This window comes from Aphidius gifuensis, linkage group LG2 (genome assembly GCF_014905175.1).
Source record: "Aphidius gifuensis isolate YNYX2018 linkage group LG2, ASM1490517v1, whole genome shotgun sequence".
In the NCBI taxonomy this organism is placed as follows: Eukaryota; Metazoa; Arthropoda; class Insecta; order Hymenoptera; family Braconidae; genus Aphidius; species Aphidius gifuensis.
The window spans coordinates 15,257,444-15,263,443 of NC_057789.1; positions in this window are offsets into that span (position 1 = coordinate 15,257,444).

Below are 6,000 nucleotides of genomic sequence, written 5' to 3' on the forward strand. Positions count from 1 at the left end.
TAAACAACCATATGGGTCCCCATGCCTTATACTACAGTGACAGTATATCTATATATTATTCATGCTTTTTTGGGTGCGTGCGCATGAATTTAAAAGTCAGTTGCTGCTTTGCTTACATGTCACATAGATATATTAGTATCCATTGGAACTTCTATGTCAGATGTACAGTAGTATATAATATGACAATAATAAAATAAACAGTAAAGTCATTCAATAATAAAAAATTAATTAAATTTTTAAATACATAAGTATATGAAAGAATTTTCTTATGAAATAACAAGTGCATTTAATAAAGATATTCGAATCATAGGGTTGTTTATAATAAGGGTTGTTCAATAATTTTCCATTAATATCAATGTTTAAATAATAAGGGTTGTTTATGAAATAATATTCGTATATACGAATACACAGAGTCTGATTTGAACACTAGCACTACAAACATGGCCGCCCTACACTAACACGTACTTGACTTACACACATTCTCCATCCAAACTTCTGTTGGGACTTTTGCTGCCGCTGGAGCGCTATAGACACTTTACAGAACATGGTTGCACTACACTCACACATATTTGACTCTCTCTCTCTCTCTCTCTCTCTCTCTCGACACACATACTTACCTCACACACATTCTCCATTCAAACTTTTGCTGGGACTTTTGCTGCCGCTGCAGCGCTATAAACATTTTACACTACCAAAACAAGACCCGCCCTACACTAACACTTGTTTGGCTCACACACATTTTCCATTCACACTTCTGCTGACACTTTTGCTTGTAGTCTGCTTGCACCTATGCGCGCGCACACATCACAAAATAATATTTAAAAAAAAAAAATAATATTATTATTCATATATATACATACGTACATATATAAATAATAATAACAATAAATAAATAATAAAAAAATATATATGTAATAAAAAAATAATTATTATAATAATAATAATAAATAATAATAATAAATAATAATAATAATAATAATAAATAAAATAATAGGGGTAGTTTTTTAAGGGTAGTTTTTTTGAGGGTACTTTATCAGGGTAGTCGCGTATGGGCCCCGCGGAGTTTGTAGGTGCTCGAGGGGGGAACGCGAGCAAGCGGCACAGAGGGAAAGGGGGCAGGTAAAAAAACGACTCCCAAAACCGGTTTTTTCGTGGATCGTATACCATTTAACAGCACGCTGCCCGCTATCTCTCCCTATACTCTACTTATCATCTCAATTTATGGACTCTTACTTGTGCATTGGATAATGTACAAAAATTGAGAGCATGGTTCCGAACTACCTGAGGATCAGTTTAATCATTGAAAAAATCGATTCAGCTATTTTGTCATCTTGAGAGTCTGGAAAAATGGCAATAGAAGATATTGCAAATTTACCAGAGAGATATATTTTTCTGCTTACACCAAACTCAATTGATGCTGTCTGGGACAAATTGCCAGAAAAATTTAAAACAAAAAACGATTTTCTTCAATATAAACGCTTCATTGAACAACATCATCATCAAGACAAAACATCAGATGAATTTCAGTAATATATAAGGAGAAAATAATATATACAACAATTTTTTTTTTCATGTACATCATTTGATTTCTTTTTTAGGGAATTTTAATTTCCTATTGTTTTCGCTTTTCTTCTGGACCCCCCCCCCCCCCTAAGAAATTTTCTAAGTCCCTTAATCTCAATACAATAAATATGGAAAATATCAGTAAATATAGAGGAATAATCACCGAATATAAAGAAAAATACGATAATTATAGAAAAATATAGAAAATTATAGAAAAATATCAAGGAAAAATTACTGAATATAAAAAAAAGTACGATAAATATAGAAAATAACAGTAAATATTGTAATGTCCGGTGGTTAAACGCCTGAACTTTTTCTTTTTTTTTATTTAATAAAATATATAATATCAGGGTGTATTTTGGCAATCCTAACTCCATCTAACGCACGACAAGTGTATTGCGTTGGAAGGATTTAGAGACCTTGCACCCTCGAATAAAATGTAACACTGACCCTAAGGTCAGTTGGGAACAATGCTTATTTGCAAAGAAATGATTAATAATACATTAATAAAATGAATGATACCGATAGAATCCTGAAATTATAAGGATTCTGTCGATACCACTCATATAATTTCCCAATAATTAGAAATAATATCAAATAATAAATTAAAGTCGGACCATATAGGCCGACTAATAAGACACAAGCGACATAAGGAAAATGGAAAATGAACCAAGGAAAACCGAACATCCCCGAACGATGCCCTCTCTCCATTATGGATTTTTCCATCGATGAGGATTCTGTGGGATGTTAGTCGACCAGGACACCGCTCTTCCAGCTCTATTATGTTATGTCAAGAATATGCTCCTTGAACATAAGCAAATTATTGGTTGAATTATTATATTAAAAATATAATAACTCGACCATCGTATCGGGATATGCTCCCTGATACTACTATATTCAAAGTAAACTTGTTAATTCCAGATTATGCACCTGGAATTAATTTATTACTGCTTCGTTTTGATCCAGTCCTTTTCAGGTAAAGATCGGGTGCAGCTCGTACATTTATATGACTGTAGGGTTGTAGTTAAATAAAATATACCAATGCATGTAACTTAAAATTATATTTATTGTTGAAAACCAAAATAAAGTAAATGAAATTATTACTATGATCATTCAATATATGATCTTACATTAATCGAAATATGTAGAAAAGATGAAGATTATTAATAATAAATTATTCTTACGTTGTTGGTATACGAGCGGTACGAATTGGTTGGCGTGAGTTTGTAAGTCAATTGATTCTTACTATTATTTTAGAATGCTATTTGATTTCTGTAGAAAACAACGATCTGAGGTCTGGACAAGACTAACTAATTAACACAAAAGAACCAGATTATATAGTCTCCCATCTCTCATTTCGGATTCTAATTTATTGATTTTTATTACCCAAAAATTCTCGTGACAACAATTATATATATAAAATTCTTAGAACAGCTATAAAGTAAATTCAAAGAAATATACAATGATATCCGGATCAAATATATCATGAGTAAACTGACATTAGAATTTCAGTTTTACGACCTTTTTATGGGCGTCAAACTATCTGGATTCTCAGTAATTTAAATTGTATTGTATTGTCTAGTTGATCTTAAAGGTCGAGGACATCCATCGATGACTTCACCTTCGCGACGATAATAGAATTAATGCACGGCAGTTGCGTACGTGACCCAGGGGGAACACTAAACCGGTTCCTCTATCGGTATTGACACTTGACCTAATGTTTACGTATACCAACATGTAAAAATTTATACTTATATATTTATTTTCATATTATATACTTAATTGATATAAAAAATTTTGTAAAGTCATAACAATTAGCTTTGGCACTTTGCCTCGACAAATTTTAATTGTCTAAAGAACTCAGAATAATTTTTACAAAACAGCAGCACAAATTGTAAGTTTAATTTTCATTCAATATTTTATTGAATTATTTTATTAAATTGTTCTCAAATATATTTATGTAACATTTGGTTATATAAATTGATAATCTAAATTCATTTGAATTGTCTTAACTTAAAATTGTAATAATCTTCGACCGCATGGTCTAAGGATTTCCTGCTCGAGTAACTTAAATTCAATTACACGTTTTCGTGTTAATCTAACCATTTAAATAAATATTGAATGATTTAAATTATAATTTGTTGCATTAAATGACTGAATTATTTAATCAAACTAATTGAATATTTAACTATAAAAATTACGACCACATGGTCCAAAGTTGTTGCTACCACGTTTTACGCCGCAAAAAGCTATCCTACCGTAGCACATTAGTGTAAATTCAGTGTTATAACAAAAGTTAATTTAATATATGTGTCTGGTGTAAATTACATATATTACACATATATATATAAGAGTCCTGTCTATATAGATAGATATATGTAAATCAAGTTAATTATTTTATTTGTAATAAAATAATTATTGTAACCTGTCACACAAAAGTCAAGGTCAAGGTACACAATCAAGGTCCACGTCAGGCCTAATATCAACTAGCCTTTACTCAGCATACATATTATTGGTAAAGTTGGTGGTAATTTATTGAAATATCGTAGCCAGATTACTTATTAGACAACCAATATTGCCCTATAAAATAATCCTGCTAGATATGTATTTTAATTAGCCCTGTTTATCCTGCTCACCAAAGAAACATTAGAAGGGTAGGGAGACGATTTTGCGTAATGTAGGGAGAGGTAAAAAGGAACCTGGAAAATACGCGAAAATGTAACACAATAACACAATAGAAATAACTTTAAACAACGCCTGTAATTCTTATATAAGTCGGAACACAATTTATTTTAATATATAAACAAGTTACCCTTTACATGATAATTCAACACACAAACCCTTAAATTAATTAGTCTTCATATAAAAATAGTTGCGCGTCGCGTGAAAAGAGAGACGCTAAAACCATGCGGTCATTACGGAGTCAGTGATTAGTAATTATTTAAATACAAAAACGACCCTCAATCAACGACATACGAAGCCCGAAACATTCACGACGGGATTGAGAAGCAATCCAGTCATTAATTAGACAGAACACTGACTCTAAACTTGACGCAACGATGACGCGTGGTTTTTACACAAGTTAAGTTATACAAATTTATAATTGCAAAACAAACACTGAATTAAATTTATTTAATAAAGGTACTTACATTGGTTGTGGATGTTTTAATTTATAAATCTGGTGACGGCGTGTACCTTGGTTTGACCTTGAATTTGGCTCGTGTACAACAGGTTGGCTTGGTTATTTTATTGCCAATTTAATAACGATGTGAAAATATATATATATTAGGGTGGTTCTTATTTGGGTGATGGCAAAATTTTCATCGTGCGGCCCCCTAATATCGTTGAAAAAAAATTAAAAAAGATTTTGAGCTATATAAGAAATTTTTATTTTTATCCTAACCACCCCCTGTAAGAGGGTGAAGTTTCCCATTTGAAATACATGGGGTTTTCTTACTTAGACGTAAGAATCGATCTAAAAGCGTCAATTATGCATGGAAAAAATCTTTTATTAGATTAAATCATCGAGACTGAAGTCTGCTTCGAGATAAAAAAAAAAAAGTTATATGGGTCATTCCATAATTTTTTTATTACGCTAAAGTTTTTTTTTTTTGTTCGATTTCGCTAGTTTTCAACGTTTTCAATATAATATGAGTGTTATAACATTATATTTTATATATTTGATGAAAAAAAATTCCAAATAAAAAAATCTATGGGTCATTACACGTAAATTTATAAAATGGGTCATTTTTGTACACACGTTTCATGTATTACAAATTATAAGTTATAAAAGACTACAAATATTGAATTTTCAAATTCGATTGCATGATGTGTATAAACCATGGAGTTGAATAAGAAGTGTGAGCTTTGCCTTTTTACTGTGTTGAAGCATAGGCTGTCGCTGAAGCCTAAAATTTCGGAGTAAGTCAGTTCGAAAACTGCTGACATCAGCCCTGCACCAAAAAAAAAGACAGAACGAAATATTCTTATTCACTCTAGCCCGTTCATCTATGTTTGAATACCTCCTTGGGCTATTCAGGTGCAGTTTAATTATTAATATGGATTAACTGATCGAAATATCCAATAACATCTTATTTTTCTTATTTTTCAATAAAATTAAAGGTCATCTTATAACTCAAATTGTCATTTCTTGCAAATCTATTTATAATTTCTTTAAGTTGAAACAAAAATTTTAATTTTAAAGGATTTTGTCGATTTTTCTCCGAATATGAGAATGCTTCGAAATTTATACAGTAGATTATTGAAATACTAATACATTCTATGTAATTTTTTGGTAATTGTTTGGATGCTTGTTATTTTTTTATAAATTATCAAAGTTGGCAACTTTCACCATAGGCTATTATAGAGAATGCGACTTTTGTCAAAAAAAAGTCCATTAAAATAGCAATATCTCTAATCAACAATATGACAATGTAA